We start from the raw sequence: 14,939 nt of genomic DNA on the forward strand, positions 1-14,939 counted from the left end.
AAACCCAACAGTGTGGATAAAAAATTAGTGAACAAAAACAGAAAACCGCAAAGATAAAGGAGAAGAAAAGCAGCAGTATTCTACAAAACGATCTACTATTTATTGTTGACAAACCAGACCCTTATCCTTAAATATCAATAGACTTACTCCTAGCGTCGTCTTGTGAACTACCTATTTCAAGTTTAATCACAGCTATCTAAGATACCACTTTATGTAAATGTTGTATCCAGATGAATTAACGGTTAGTGTACTAACAATAATTGCTATTTTTAAAGGAATCCATCATAACAGACGATAATTTAACTGGGTTAATCATCTTAATCTTTTCTCTTATTCCTATAAGATGATTGCAGGAATATATATGATACAACAAGGTAAATGTCCCTCTGCTTCTGGCTTATATTGACAGTCAGATTTATTTGGAAACTAGTCACATTTCTCGAATCAACTTATGCAAACATTCTATCCTTTATCCAAAACACTTATTTGTATAATATTAATCCACCTGTTTTTATCGAATGTTTATTTATCGAATAACCAGTGTAGCAGGACACAGTGAAATCACAGAGTATTCAACCTTTCCTAACTAAGAGAATAGGGTATTTCCTTATCTAATACAAACAGAAGTGTCCAACAGGGGGATACCAGGTTAAACCCTGATAAACAGCTTTCCCCAGATAAGTTAATAACCATATACAGCCCGCCTTTGTTTTCTGCTCCAGAAGAAAATGTCACAGGTTTCTGTTTAACGGCTCCAGCCCATTAAGAATATACTTCACTTTAATGCCAAGAGCCGGTACTTATAGTCCAGTTGTACCGTTAGCCTGGGCTTTTGCTTCGGTAATACAAATTAAAGCCTAGAGGCCAATAACTCTTCTCAGGCGGTTTTAAGTATGCCTCAGCAGGGCCAGCCACAGTTACTAGAACTCATAAGTAAAACTTTGCAAACCATACAGTCCGTACGCCGTCTGTACAAAGTTAACTCTTCAGATATAGGCTAGCGTGTTATTTCTTAACTTAACACCTCCAGAAACAAGATTCAAGGATTTCCCAAGGCTTTCAATTTGTTTTATAGACACAAATCTATGGCCAGCATGTAATTTTCAGCAAGCAGTAAGACCTTTTAAAAAATATAGCCCTGCTGGATACTTTCATACTGTCCAATTGAGCGTGCTGAGACTACACATCCACTCCACATATACAAATAACACGCTTACCGAATTTGCCAGCAGTCACCTTACTGTTTGCAAGCGTAGTCCTCCGCCTCTATGTCAAATACTCCCAAGCTCAGCTGAGTAGAAATCTGGAACCAGGCCAGATAACTCGGTACATATGATCCGATGCCCGGGGAAGGAGGTCACCAGCTCGAATTACTTTAGACAGCCACACTTCCTCCTGTGTTCAGTAGAGGGAAGTAGATCCTGGCATCTCATAACAGTCTCCTGTACCAGCACCTCGTCCTTAGCCGAAGACAAGACCTACTTCCGGTCTGCCTCACTCTGCTGAGGTCGGATGTTTCTCCGGTGTCGAAAATAGGTGGCTCTGCTGTGAGCCCAGCAGCAACAAATGACTTCCCTGCCTGTGGTAGGACCGCTTCGGCCCACTACCCGTGCTACAACCAGCAAGTGCAGCCAAGGGATCCAGGCGTCTTGGGGAGATTTTCCGGCCCTTTCAGATTCAGAGCCCTCTGTCAGCGTGCGTGTGCTTGTTGACTCCACCCATCCGGAAGTCCACCCGGTTATATGTGTTTTTAATGTGATTATGTTAATGTGCACTGCATAAACAATAAAAAAAATAAAATCAATTAATTAATTAATTAATATAGGAATCATGATCTTACATCTCAGTGCTTCATTTTAGTACAAGTAGCTTAAAACTTTGTTCTCATTTGCATACCCATGGTGCATTTCAAAATTATTTTGGAATGAGCTTGTATTTTATTAGTTCACTTTTCATAACAGCTTAATTAAATATTTACAGTATTTGAATTTCATATATATGTATTTTATCTGTACTTATTTTATCGGTACATTATTTTTTAATGAATTTTTTTTTTCCGCTTTAGGTTTTATAGGTTTTACTGTAAACGCCACTTATATTTAGATGTTAGTTGAGCATACTCTGGTTTCTCTTCAGATTGAATAAATCTTTCGCCTTTTACTAAAGATTTCCGTGGAGAGGAACAACCATGAGTTTTCATCAATTTTTTGAGGCTCTGCTTTTTGTAGAGCTACTTTAACTTGTTAACAATAGAAAAAAACGTTTAATGATAATTGATGAATTGTAAACCTTGATTCCATGTTTAAATTACTAGATTTAGGATGTTTTCTTTGTACATGGTGGATTTATCTTGATGTAGTTGATTGCCAACAGCTGGTGTAGTGACGTCACCACATTCCTTAGCGCACACGTGACTGGTTGACCACCAATCACTTGCTAGAGACACCTCATTCCGTCACGGTCGCACATTCCATCGGCTCGCCTGACTCGCACTACTGTCACTAAGCGACCTACACATTGTTTTACAAATAGCGGCCTGCAGCCACTTATAAAAAGGCCATAAAGAGACTAGAGGCTCGATTTATCAATGCCCTACGGCTGCAAGTTCTCACAAGAACTTGCTAGCCGCAATTTAACAAGCAGCGGTCACCAGACTGCCGCTTCCCTAACCTCTTCGCCACCTCTAAGGTGGCGAAATTCAATCTCCGCGGTCGAGTTCGACCGAGGAGATTGACAGCTCCTGCCAGCACGTGATTGGCTGTGTGCGGGCAGGGGCGGGATTGCACGCAAGCGCAAAATTTTGCTCGTCTGCAATGGTGATTACCTGGGGGTAATTTCGCCCCGCCACAGGTGAGCTGAGGCATACAGGGGCACATATACGCGCCCCTGTATGCCTCAGCTTTGATAAATCTAGCCCTAAGTAAGAGGGGCCCACCAAGCTGAATACGCGTATTTACAAGATCTCATGCCGGGAGGGCTCACATATCTCAGGAGCACTAGTGCCATAATGTTATTTGTAATTCTGTCCAGCACAGGGGTAATTTCGCCCCGCCACAGGCGAGCTGAGGCATACAGGGGCGCATATACGTGCCCCTGTACGCCTCAGCTTTGATAAATCTAGCCCTAAGTAAGAGGGGTCCACCAAGTTGAATAGATCTCCTGCAGGGAGGCCTCACATATCTCAGGAGCGCTAGTGCCATAATTTTATATACTTGACATAAATCCTTAGATTGCAAGTTTAGTTAAACTTGCAATCTCAGGATTTATGTCAAGTATATAAAAAAATATATATTTATACTTTTTATTGACCAACAAGAGGCACAATAATGCAGAAATACAGAGTAAAACACAGTAAAACAAAACATAAGAAAAGATTGTCACAATCTGTGGACAATATTACATCAATTACAGGGCAAAAAAAAAAAACATGCATCTTTTATATAGATATACTTTGAGATTTGTTCCAGATCTGTTAGTATGGAATAAACCAATAATGCCCAAGATAAGAACAACAAATATCCCGTGTGTACCAAATTGTTGGAATTACTACTGTTATAATGACAAACACTACAAATTTACTAGATTCCTTTGCACCTCCTTCCAAGATATTGATGTTATAAATTTATTTATTCTAGTGAAGACATCTTGGAAGTTTACAAACTGTAAGTTCTCTAAAGCAAAGGCCCATTTAAAGTAGAGCGAACTAATATCTTTTTTTCCTTGATGTGATATATATGTTTTATACAGAAGGGCTGTAGAATGTGCACTAGAGTTATACAGTTTAATTATCATATCTAACATTTCCAGAGATAGAGATTATTTCCTACAAATCCCCTTGACTGAAAGAAAGTGTCTGACTTACAGATATGCAAACAGATCTTTATTCCTTAGACCAAATTCTTGCACTAATTGTTCAAATGACTTAGAATCTGCTTCTTCTGTCAATAATTGAGTCACCAGTTTAAGACCCTTCTGTGCTCAGATATGGAAGAGTCTGTAATCAAATCCAGGCTCAGATTCCCTTGAATAGAAAGGAAAGAGGAAGAAGTATTATCTATATTGAGCCATATGCACATTTTATTCCAGGCCTTTGCTATATTAAGAAAGGTGAATTTAGGAATATAATTTTTTAGTTTATCAAATTTGGGTATATGTAGAAGTGCATTAAGAGAATATGGAAAGATTATCTTCTCTTCCACTTGCGAGTTTGTGATATAATCTGCCCCTGATAGCCATTATAGCGCGATTTTAGCCATACTGGACTAATTATATATTTTAATGTCGGGTAGCGCCATACCTCCATCCTCTTTAGCCCGGGAGAGCCTCTGTATAAAGATACAAGGTTTATTTGAGGGCTACACTTACCCACCAATAAGCATTTGCTTTGTTCCTATGATTTTCTGTGTTGAAAAGATACCTAGGTAGGTATCTGGAGTTCTACTTGGCAGGATTATAATGCTGCCATCTAGTGGTTTTGACAAGAATAACATTCTTAACACTGAATTGGATAACATTGTTGCAAAACTTCTGTCATACAGAGCTCTAGAAATGAGCCAGGTCCCAACCTAACATTCCTGATTTTCAACAAAAGATACCAAAAGAACAAAGAAAACTTGATAACAGAAGCAAATGAGAAAGTTGTGTAAAATTGCATGCTCTATTTTAATAATGAAAGAAAATGGTTGGGTCTCATATACCTATAAGCCCAGTAAACAAAATCTTCTTCAATCCTCACCCTCAGCTTTTTAGGTTCTTCAGCTAATTCCATTATCATTATTTCTCATTACCTTTAATAAGATAAGAGATCTACATCAAACAGTTTTTTAGCAGTCAGCACTGAAAAACATGCTTTCTGTATATGACAATAGATTTTATATAAAACTACTTAGTCTATGTTGGTGTGATACTGAATTACTTTTAATAATACTGGTCATTAATTTAATTGACTTATTTAATGTAATTCTGTATTTAATTTGTGTTAACGACGGCTCTGAGTCATTGCTAGCACTCTTCCACCTTGAGGGAGATCTGGTGGCTCCTATCCCGGCGATCAGGCCTGTATAGTGACGTCACTGTGCAACTTTATTTAAACTTAGCAATGTTAAGTATAGGAAAAGGGGGCATGCTGCTTAGAAGCCTGTATCTCAGGCATCTAAGCAGCTACAAACACCCAAGACCCTTCGTTGGAGAGGTAATCGCCTAACCTTTCCTACAGTGTAAGTCTTGGGGATCTGCAAAAAGAAAGAAAAAACCTTTGAACAGCTTAGCTCTCAAAGGGTTAATAGGAGTCTGCAATCCCTAAACATAAGACCATCATAGTAACCCTGACTTATTTATTTACATATTATTTACATATGATGACTGTAACATATACACTTATTGCTATCAAAATATTAATAACCTCTTCAGTCCTCAGCCTAGAAAGGGAACCATCTCAGTAACTAACTTCCATAATGCTATTCAGTAACACAAAGTATTTCCGTTGAGAGGAGGCATACATTGAATATCGTTTATTGAGTAAGAATACCTGTCAGTATTTTATGACCTGTAGCTTGTCCTTATCTTACCAATCTCAAATTTTAAAATTATAATTGGCTGGGGGGAAAACCCCAAATTGTTCAGGTTTTGTTATTTGGTTTTAGCTTCAATCTGTTTTCATATCACAATTTAAACGTTTAAGCCACATTTTTAGAGGTTGTCTGTGTGACAACTGGACAGTTAGAAATCTAAACAAATATATCACATATCTGTATTGTGATGCTTCAACAGGCTGACTTTATCATGACAACCTGACTTCCTTATTTGCATATTATTTACATATTATTTACATATGACTGTAACATTATAAACCTTAGCAAACAGTCTTTAGTCCTCGCCCTCAGCTCTTTAGTGTCTGCAGGGAACCAGCTCAGTAACTTTATAACTCAATCTTCAGAATCTCCAGTAGGAGAAGGCAAAGGACACCCCTTTTAATTATAAAGGAATTTTTTTAGAAGTCGGCGATGTTAAGCGGGTTTGTTGTAGTGTTTAAAGTAATAGAAATAAGATTGGTATGAAGTGATTCTTAACAGTGATTTTTCATCAATTTACAGTATATTTCCTGAAAACAAGGTACAGTCACTAGTAAGTCTGACACATTCAGTACCAAAAGTGTCATCTGCTCTTTAGAATCATAGAGGAGTTGTGTGCAGCAACAGATATTTGAATCACTCTTTAATAGGGAATCAGTGTTGTGAAGAAAAGCAAACACACTCAAACTATACATTTATTTGTTTTAATGTATCACAACTGTTTCCTTATTACACTATGTGATTATAATATACATTTCAGATAAATTATTAATGTATTAATTTGTTTAATTTTTTTGAAAATATATCTAACATGAATTGTTTGATATTTAAACTGTGAATGTATTAGATTGCACAATACACAATCATAGACAAATGTGCCAAACTCTTTTGCCAGCACCTAAAAGGACACTGAACCCAATTTTTTTTTTCTTTCGTGATTCAGATAGAGCATGCAATTTTAAGCAACTTTCTAATTTACTCCTATTATCAAATTTTCTTTATTCTCTTGGCTTCTTTATTTGAAATGCAAGAATGTAAGTTTAGATGCTGGCCCATTTTTGGTGAACAACCTGGGTTGTTCTTGCTGATTGGTGGATAAATTCACCCACCAATAAACAAGTGCTGTCCAGGGTCTGAACCAAAAGTAGTTTAGATGCCTTCTTTTTCAAATAAAGATAGCAAGAGAACAAAGAAAAAATGATAATAGGAGTAAACTAGAAAGTTGCTTAAAATTGCATGCTCTATCTGAATCACGAAAGAAAAAAATTGGGTTCAGTGTCCTTTAAAGTTCCCTCCATTTAGTCTGATTCCTTTATTTAGTCTGATTCCCTCCTGTCCTAATGAGTCACTAAATCACTGACTCCCAAGATGAGTTACAGACAACTCTGCAAGTCCCAGGTAAAAGCACAAGCTTCTACTGAATCTGAGTCACACACAGCACAGAGCAGCTCAGGATTAGTATAAACTGCTGTGTGTGTCAAATATCATTTTCAGTAGAAATCCAATAAAAACAGATTTCCATTTAACATTAAAAAAGGTTAAAAATAACAATACACATGAATAACTTTCTTCACTGTCTAGAAACAGCAGAGCTGTGCAGTTATATAATGCTGTGTGATTCAGGCAAAGACTCATACAAGCTCTTTGCTGAGTGAAACACACACAGATCACATTACAGGTCATGAGCTGAGCCGATTTGAAAGCTGTGTCCTCAGCTCCACCTTCACTCACAAGGAAGTGGCTTTTACACAGCACAGGCAATTAACTGAATCAGAATCACTTTCATGATTCCATTCACTCAGATCACTGCAGTGAGTTGAGTCAGTGATTCGAATCAGTGACTCACTGCCCAAGCCTAAATTAAACTACTATTAGCTAATAAATGGGTATTGCGGATTAATTTTGTGATTGATTTGAATATTTGCTGATATGCAGAGATTTAGATAGTTGCGATATCTCACATACGTAATCCGTAATAAATAATAATACAGTTGTATCATTATTATGGTCTTGAGCTATTGTATTACTATCTATTTAACATGAACAGTTTCCCAGCGACCCCCGCACCTTCTTTGTTAAATATTTTTCCACTCCACAGGGTACTAGTCGCTTGCTAAGAGTGCTAGTAAAAATTCAGACGAGTGTCTCATAGGATAAAGAATCTGAAGCTGGAAAACTAGCGGGAAGGACATAAGAACCTTATCCCATTTACCTAGAATTTTTTAAATTTTATTCTCAGGGGAATTTAAAGCATCGTATTGCTCCACTGCTATTTGGAATCTAATTTCCTTTAAAAGACTTTGAAACTGGGACTAAACTTATCCTTCCAGGATTTAAGAATAAGTTGTCTAGCAATTAGAATAGCTGAATTAATTAGGTCTATATTCTGAATAAAGAAAACGTTTGGGTGATGCAGGCAATGTACTAAACCTACTACCCAGGAATATATGATTTATATATGGCACACTGAGGAAACTCCTGTGTAACATCCAATTCTTGGCAGTGTTGAATACAAAGGTAGACTTGCCCAAAAAGTCACGGTATATACCAGAACAGACAGTAACCAGAAAACAAACCCACTGTGACTTGACAGTGTGTTCAAAGCTGTATATGCATATGCACTTGTATATTTTTGCTGAGCCATAACTCCAAAGCAATGTTAATGGCCGTCAGATCTATCTCTCCTATTATGTTTAGGAGAGTTAAATGTGAAACCAACCAATCACACTTTAAAGCTGTGTGAAAGCTACTGCAAACTCGCCCAAATAGTTTACTCACTCAGTTTATCAGTGGGGGTCAGATGACTGCGGGGTCCAATGCATCCTCTCTACCCTAAAACTGGAAAAACCTGTGAAGAGCCATCACACCGCTTGTCTTAGTTCCTCCCTCAAGTTCCAGGTGAGAAAATTGTTTGGAAGCGTCATTTGTCACGTGGCATTAAAGGCTACCAAACTGCCAAATCGCTTGTTTCATGGTCACGGGTCTCCTTGGTGCTTGCTCCAATAGGGATTTAAAGTGGGACCGGCAAAGGTAAAGAGTCTAGAATCCCTCAAAAACAATTTAAATGCTTTATTCAATCCATCAAATTAAAACGCACTATCAACATGGATAGGTATAAAACGCCTAGTAGACAAGCTTACGCGTTTTCGGATGTAGTCTTATTCCTAGCTCAGTGTGAACATTCACAGCTGTGAGTTAAAAAGCACAAAGTTAGCTGTGATTGGTTAAAATCAATTGGTGAGTTAACCCTTTCATGGACCTTTCAAACAAAAAAGAAAAACACATATTAAATATGTCATTACTTCGTAGGCAGTGTTTTCTGAGAAGTTGGCGTTAGTTCAACTACATAGACATTTATGTGATAATCAATTGATTGATTTAAGCAGAAAACCTGCTGCTAAATGCATGTCTTATTTAGTTACAATATACTAACTCATATGTTAATGAATATAAAATAGATAACATGAATCTTCAGTCTGTGTAACTTTCCTGTCCTTAGCAGTGGAGTGTGTTTATACATCAACTATTTTATATACATTATATTATATTAAATTATATTTTTTTATTTGCATAAATGTTTTGTAGATGATCCATTTATATAGCCCATTAAGTTTTTTTGTTTTTTTCAAATGTATAGTGTTGCTTATTTATAAATAACATTGCTCTGGTTTTCAGACTCCTAACCAAGCCCCAAAGTTTTACGAGAATACCGTCAGATACCTACTCCAGCTTGTTCCTGTTTGTGTAAAGGGTCTTTTCATATGCAAAAGAAGGGGGGGGTGTCTTATTTCCCACTTGCAGTGGGCTTTCTAGCTACCTTTTCAACAGAGCTAAACTGAGAGCTTCTAAGTACATTTTTAAACAGTGCCATACTGAATTTTTATATCAGTATCTGTGCATCTTATTCTTTATAGTAGTGCCTATTACATGCAGTTATATGAAAATTGGTGTATATGGTCGCTTTAAGTCACATTTTTTTTAAAGGTTTTCTGTGTCACAATGACAACAGGACAGTTAGAACTCTAAACAAATATATCACAAATCTATATTGTGATGCTTCATCAACAGCCTGACTTCATCATGACAACCTGACTTCCTTATTTGCATATTATTTACATAACACTGTAACATTATAAACCTTTGTAAACAAAGCGTCTTCAGTCCTCACCCTCAGCTGTTTAGTGTCTGCAGGGAACCAGCTCAGTAACTTTACAATACAATCTTCAGAATCTCCAGTAGGAGAAGGCAAAGAACAATCCCTTTAGTTATAAAGGAATTTTTGGATGCCGGCGATGTAAAGCGGGCTTGCTTAAGTGTTTAAGAAAAGAATAGAAACAATTAAGCCAGATTTGGGCAAAGTGATATAATTCTATGAATGAAATAACAGTTTATTTTCTGCAAATCAGGCACAGCCATTAGTAATACTGACACACTCAGTACTGAATTTGTCAGCAGCTCTTTAAATTCATGAAATAGTTTTGTGAATCACTCACTTTAATAGGGAATCAGTGTTGTGAAGAGAAACAAACACTCAAACTATGCTTATATATTTTTTAATGTATTTCAGTCACAACTGTTTCCCTATTACACTATGTGATTATAATTATAATATACATTTCAGATAAATGTAGTAATCTGTTTAATACTTTTGAAAATATATGTAACATGAAATGTTTGATATTTAAACTGTATGAATGTATTAGATTGCAAAATACACAATAATAGACACATGTGCTTTTTAATTCCCTGCCTAACTCTTTTGCCAGCACTTAAAGGGACACTGAACCCAATTGTATTCTTTCACGATTCAGATAGAGCAATTGTAAGCAACTTTCTAATTTACTCCTATTATCAATTTTATTTAATTATTTTGGTATCTTAATTTGACATGCAAGAATGTAAGTTTAGATGCTGACCCATTTTTGGTGAACAACCTGGGTTGTTCTTGCTGATTGGTGGATAAATTCACCCACCAATAAACAAGTGCTGTCCAGGGTTTGAACCAAAAAATAGTTTAGATGCCTTCTTCATATAAAAATAGCAAGATAACGAAGAAAAATTGATAATAGGAGTAAATTAGAAAGTTGCTTAAAATTGCATGCTCTATCTGAATCATGAAAGAAAAAGATTGGGTTCAGTGTCCTTTAAAGTTCCCTCCATTTAATCTGATTCCCTCCTGTCCTAATGATTCACTGAATCACTGATTCCCAAGATGAGTTACAGACAACTCTGCAAGTCCCAGGTAAAAGCACAAGCTTTTACTGAGTCTGAGTCACACACAGCACAGAGCAGCTCAGGATTAGTATAAACTGCTGTGTGTGTCAAATATCATTTTCAGTAGAAATCCAATAAAAACAGATTTCCATTTAACATTAAAACAGGTTAAATATATTTATAAGTATTTATAAAATATGCTGCAATACGGATTTTGCTTCTGCTATTTAGATGTCCCCAGCTAGTGCAAAGATGTATCAAACAAATCCGTACAATAATTTGGACTATGAAGCCTTTTTTTTTTTTTATTCTGTTATTTAGATGTCCCCAGCTAGTGCCAAAATTATGGACGTACCACTTTAGTAATATTTGCAGACTGCGGCAATGAGCGCATGCGTGCTCTGTAGTGTAATTTGCAAGTTTATTGTAGGCGGGTTCTGTAATATTTTCCTACTGCGGCAGTGAGCGCATGCGTGAACAACTGTGTTTGCAAGTATTTTGTAGGCGTGGCCAAAGGTAGGGAAACATAACGCAGTAGGAGAATATTACAGAACACTGGCTCCTAAGCTTACATCCCTACATCCCTGCTTTTCAACAAAAATATACCAAAAGAACAAAGAAAACTTGATAACAGAAACAAATTAGAAAATTGTGTAAAATCTCATACCTACAGGCCCATTTATCAAGCTCCGCATGGAGCTTGAAGGGCCGTGTTTCTGGCGAGTCTTCAGACTCGCCAGAAACACAAGTTATGAAGCAGCGGTCTAAAGACCGCTGCTTCATAACCCTGTCCGCCTGCTCTGAGCAGGCGGACAGGAACCGCCGGAAATCAACCCGATCGAATACGATCGGGTTGATTGACAGCTCCCTACTGGCGGCCGATTGGCCGCGAGTCAGCAGGGGGCGGCGTTGCACCAGCAGCTCTTGTGAGCTGCTGGTGCAATGTTAAATGTGGAGAGCGTATTGCTCTCCGCATTTAGCGAGGTCTTGCGGACCTGATCCGCAGTGTCGGATCAGGTCCGCAAGCCCTTTGATAAATGGGCCCCTCTATCTTAATCATGAAATATTTTTTTGGGGTCTGATATACCTATAAGCCCAGTAAACAAAATCGTCTTCAATCCTCACCCTCAGCTTATTAGGTTCTTCAGGGAATTCCATTATTATCGTTACAGCAATCCTATACTTTCATGTTGGGGCAAGATCTATGTAAATGGTAAAATAACCATAACTATCGTTTGGAGGTTGATTATGTAAAGCAGGCTGGTTACTGAGTTTAATAGATTTTATGTAGAGTTTGATATGCTAAATCAGGGGTATCACGCTCATTATATCTAGAAGCCAATGGCCAAGTGTGCTTCTCTGATGGGGTCTACTAATAAAAGTGTCACTCTTTGGCCTTTTAGTACACACTTTGCATTGGTATTAAATAGCTGGAATTTACTTAGGGTAATATAAATCCGGAAGCTGTATGCTGGTCATAGATTGTGTAACAACAAATATTGATAAGTAACAAAAAAGCAACACTTCGTATGCCCAAACCAGTAAATTCGCTATCAAGTGTCCACAGTCATATTTTTAGCGGTGTCATTAATTATAAAAAAATCAAGACTTTACCTTAGTTTCTTCTAATGTGCCCAAACACCGGTTAGCCAACTTATTTTCAAACCGGTCCTACTCACCGCAGCAAGGGAAACAAACAGAGCAGCGGTATGTCTCTATGCACCTCAGTGGATCCAAACTTGCAGCTATTATTACAAATGCGATTCACATGGACGGTCTCCAGAGTTGAACAAAAAATGTCAAGTCCTTCGTAAAAACAGCGATTTTCCAGGCGCTGTGAAATTGACAACTAACCATTCAAAAAGAGCGAAGGATATGCAGGCTGCACCAATTGAGATAAAGTTAAAATCCAATGACTTTATTTAAACATGATTAAAACATGTAGCAGTGTTTCCAAAGCACACACAGAAACAAATTACTGTACACCCCAGCACACAGGAGCTGTTCTCCTGTGTGCTGGGGTGTAATTTGTTTCTGTGTGTGCTTTGGAAACACTGCTACATGTTTTAATCATGTTTAAATAAAGTCATTGGATTTTAACTTTATCTCAATTGGTGCAGCCTGCATATCCTTTGCTCCTTTTTAATGGTTTGTTTTTAATGACTACAACTATTTTATTTGCACTATAAATGTTTTATAAAAATGCCAGACCAATCAATTAGTCATTGTTAGCAAATATATCCATGCAGCAATAATATGTCATAAAGTAAACTAAAGAGATTCTGCAACAGATACTTTTATCACTCTTGTTGTTTGTTTTTGTTCAGTTGCAAGCAAGCAGTTTCCAAACAAACAGTGATATAATTTGGCAAATAATAGACACGTGTGTGTGTGTGTGTGTGTCTGTGTGTGAGTGTATGTGTGAGAGTGTGTGTGTGTGAGTGAGTGTGTATGTGTGTGTGTGTGTGTGTGCGAGAGTGTGTGTGTGAGTGTGTGTATGCATGTATGTGTGTGAGTGTCTGTGTAGGTGCATGTGTGTGTATTTGGTGTGTGTGTAGTGTCTGTGTGTGTGTGAGTGTGTGTGTGTGTTAGTGTTTGTGTGTGTGTATGTGTGTGTGTGTGTATCTGTGTGTGTGAGTGGCTGTGTGTGTATGTGTGAGTGTCACTGTCTGTGTGTATGTGTGAGTGTGTATATGTGTGTGTGTGTATGTGTTTGAGTGTCTGTGTATGTGTATATGTGTGTGTGAATGTGTATGTGTGTACAGTTGCTTGCCTAAAGCCGGTCAGGAAACCTGTATCCAATTCATAATTGAAAAAAACACAATTATGAATCCAGCAAAACATGTCTTAGAAATTGCCAGCTAACAAAGAGTACATTTTATTTGCACCATAATATATAATCTATTATTTAACCCCTTAGTGACCAGACCACTTTTCCATTTTCTGACCGTTTGGGACCAGGGCTATTTTTAAATGTCTGTGGTGTTTGTGTTTAGCTGTAATTTTCCTCTTACTCATTTACTGTACCCACACATATATACCGTTTTTCTCGCCATTAAATGGACCTTCTAAAGATACCATTATTTTCATCATATATTATAAATTACTATGAAAAAAATATAAAATATGATGGAAAAAATGGAAAAAAACACACTTTTTCTAACTTTGACCCCCAATATCTGATACACATCTACAACCACCAAAAAACAACCATGCTAATAGTTTCTAAATTTTGTCCTGTGTTTAGAAATACCTAATATTTACATGGTCTTTGCTTCATGTGACTGCTATTGAAAAGCATTGAGAAGCAGTGCATTGATTAAAATAGCCAATAGGTGGAGCTGTCCACTTGTGTTGCAGCAAAGATATGCAAGCCAAGCACACAAGCAGGCTGAAATTAATAAGTGTAGCTAGCTAGACCTGAGCTATCGATCAGCTTTCAAAGGAACAATATCTTCCTGTCTATAAATCAGTCCAGATTGCAATGCATAGAAAGAACTGTTTGCAAAAAAATGCAAGTAAAGTCTGTGTTTTGTGATTATTTTATTAGGTTTATAATGCTGTTTAGCAAATGTTTTTGTTCATTTAACTTAGTTTAATTATATATTCTGTGTTGTGTGCTTATTTTATTAGGTTTATAATGCTGTTTAGCATTTAAACTCTTCATTTCAAAGCTTTAAAAATAATGTATTAGGTGTTACTTATGACAATTTTGAGAGGGGCCTGGAACCTAACTCCCTCACTTCCCTCTGACTTACATTATAAACTGGGTTTCAATTTACAACGGTTTTGATTTACAACCATTCCTTCTGGAACCTAACCCCGTCATAAACTGAGGGCTACTTGTACTGTACTTTTTTATACACTAATTTTTTTTACAGTCATGCATATTTACATTTTGTTCACAATGATATTATTTTCCTATTTTATTTACACAACAGCTACTCAGTATGAAGTTTCCCACCCCTCACTCTCAGTAGAAAAACCCTTGCTCACACCTAGGACAGATCCTGAAGCATAAACCTCTACAAGTTATGATGATTTGTGGACGCTCTATGAGTTAAAACAATTGTTGAAGACTTGCTACTCATGTAGTTTGGCTAATAATGTGAAAAACAGATAATATACAGAAGTATTGAGAAATTAAGATGACTT

General features: G+C 37.1%; 1 non-coding gene across 1 annotated transcript; it reads left to right on the forward strand.

Annotated features, from left to right (window-relative positions):
• Positions 1–2,116: 2,116 nt before the first annotated feature.
• On the forward strand, positions 2,117–2,232 carry LOC128658529 (U5 spliceosomal RNA). Its single transcript, XR_008402211.1, has one exon. It is a non-coding gene; the product is annotated as a U5 spliceosomal RNA (small nuclear RNA).
• The last annotated feature ends 12,707 nt before the right edge of the window (positions 2,233–14,939 follow it).

This window comes from Bombina bombina, chromosome 4, assembly GCF_027579735.1.
Source record: "Bombina bombina isolate aBomBom1 chromosome 4, aBomBom1.pri, whole genome shotgun sequence".
NCBI lineage: Eukaryota > Metazoa > Chordata > Amphibia > Anura > Bombinatoridae > Bombina > Bombina bombina.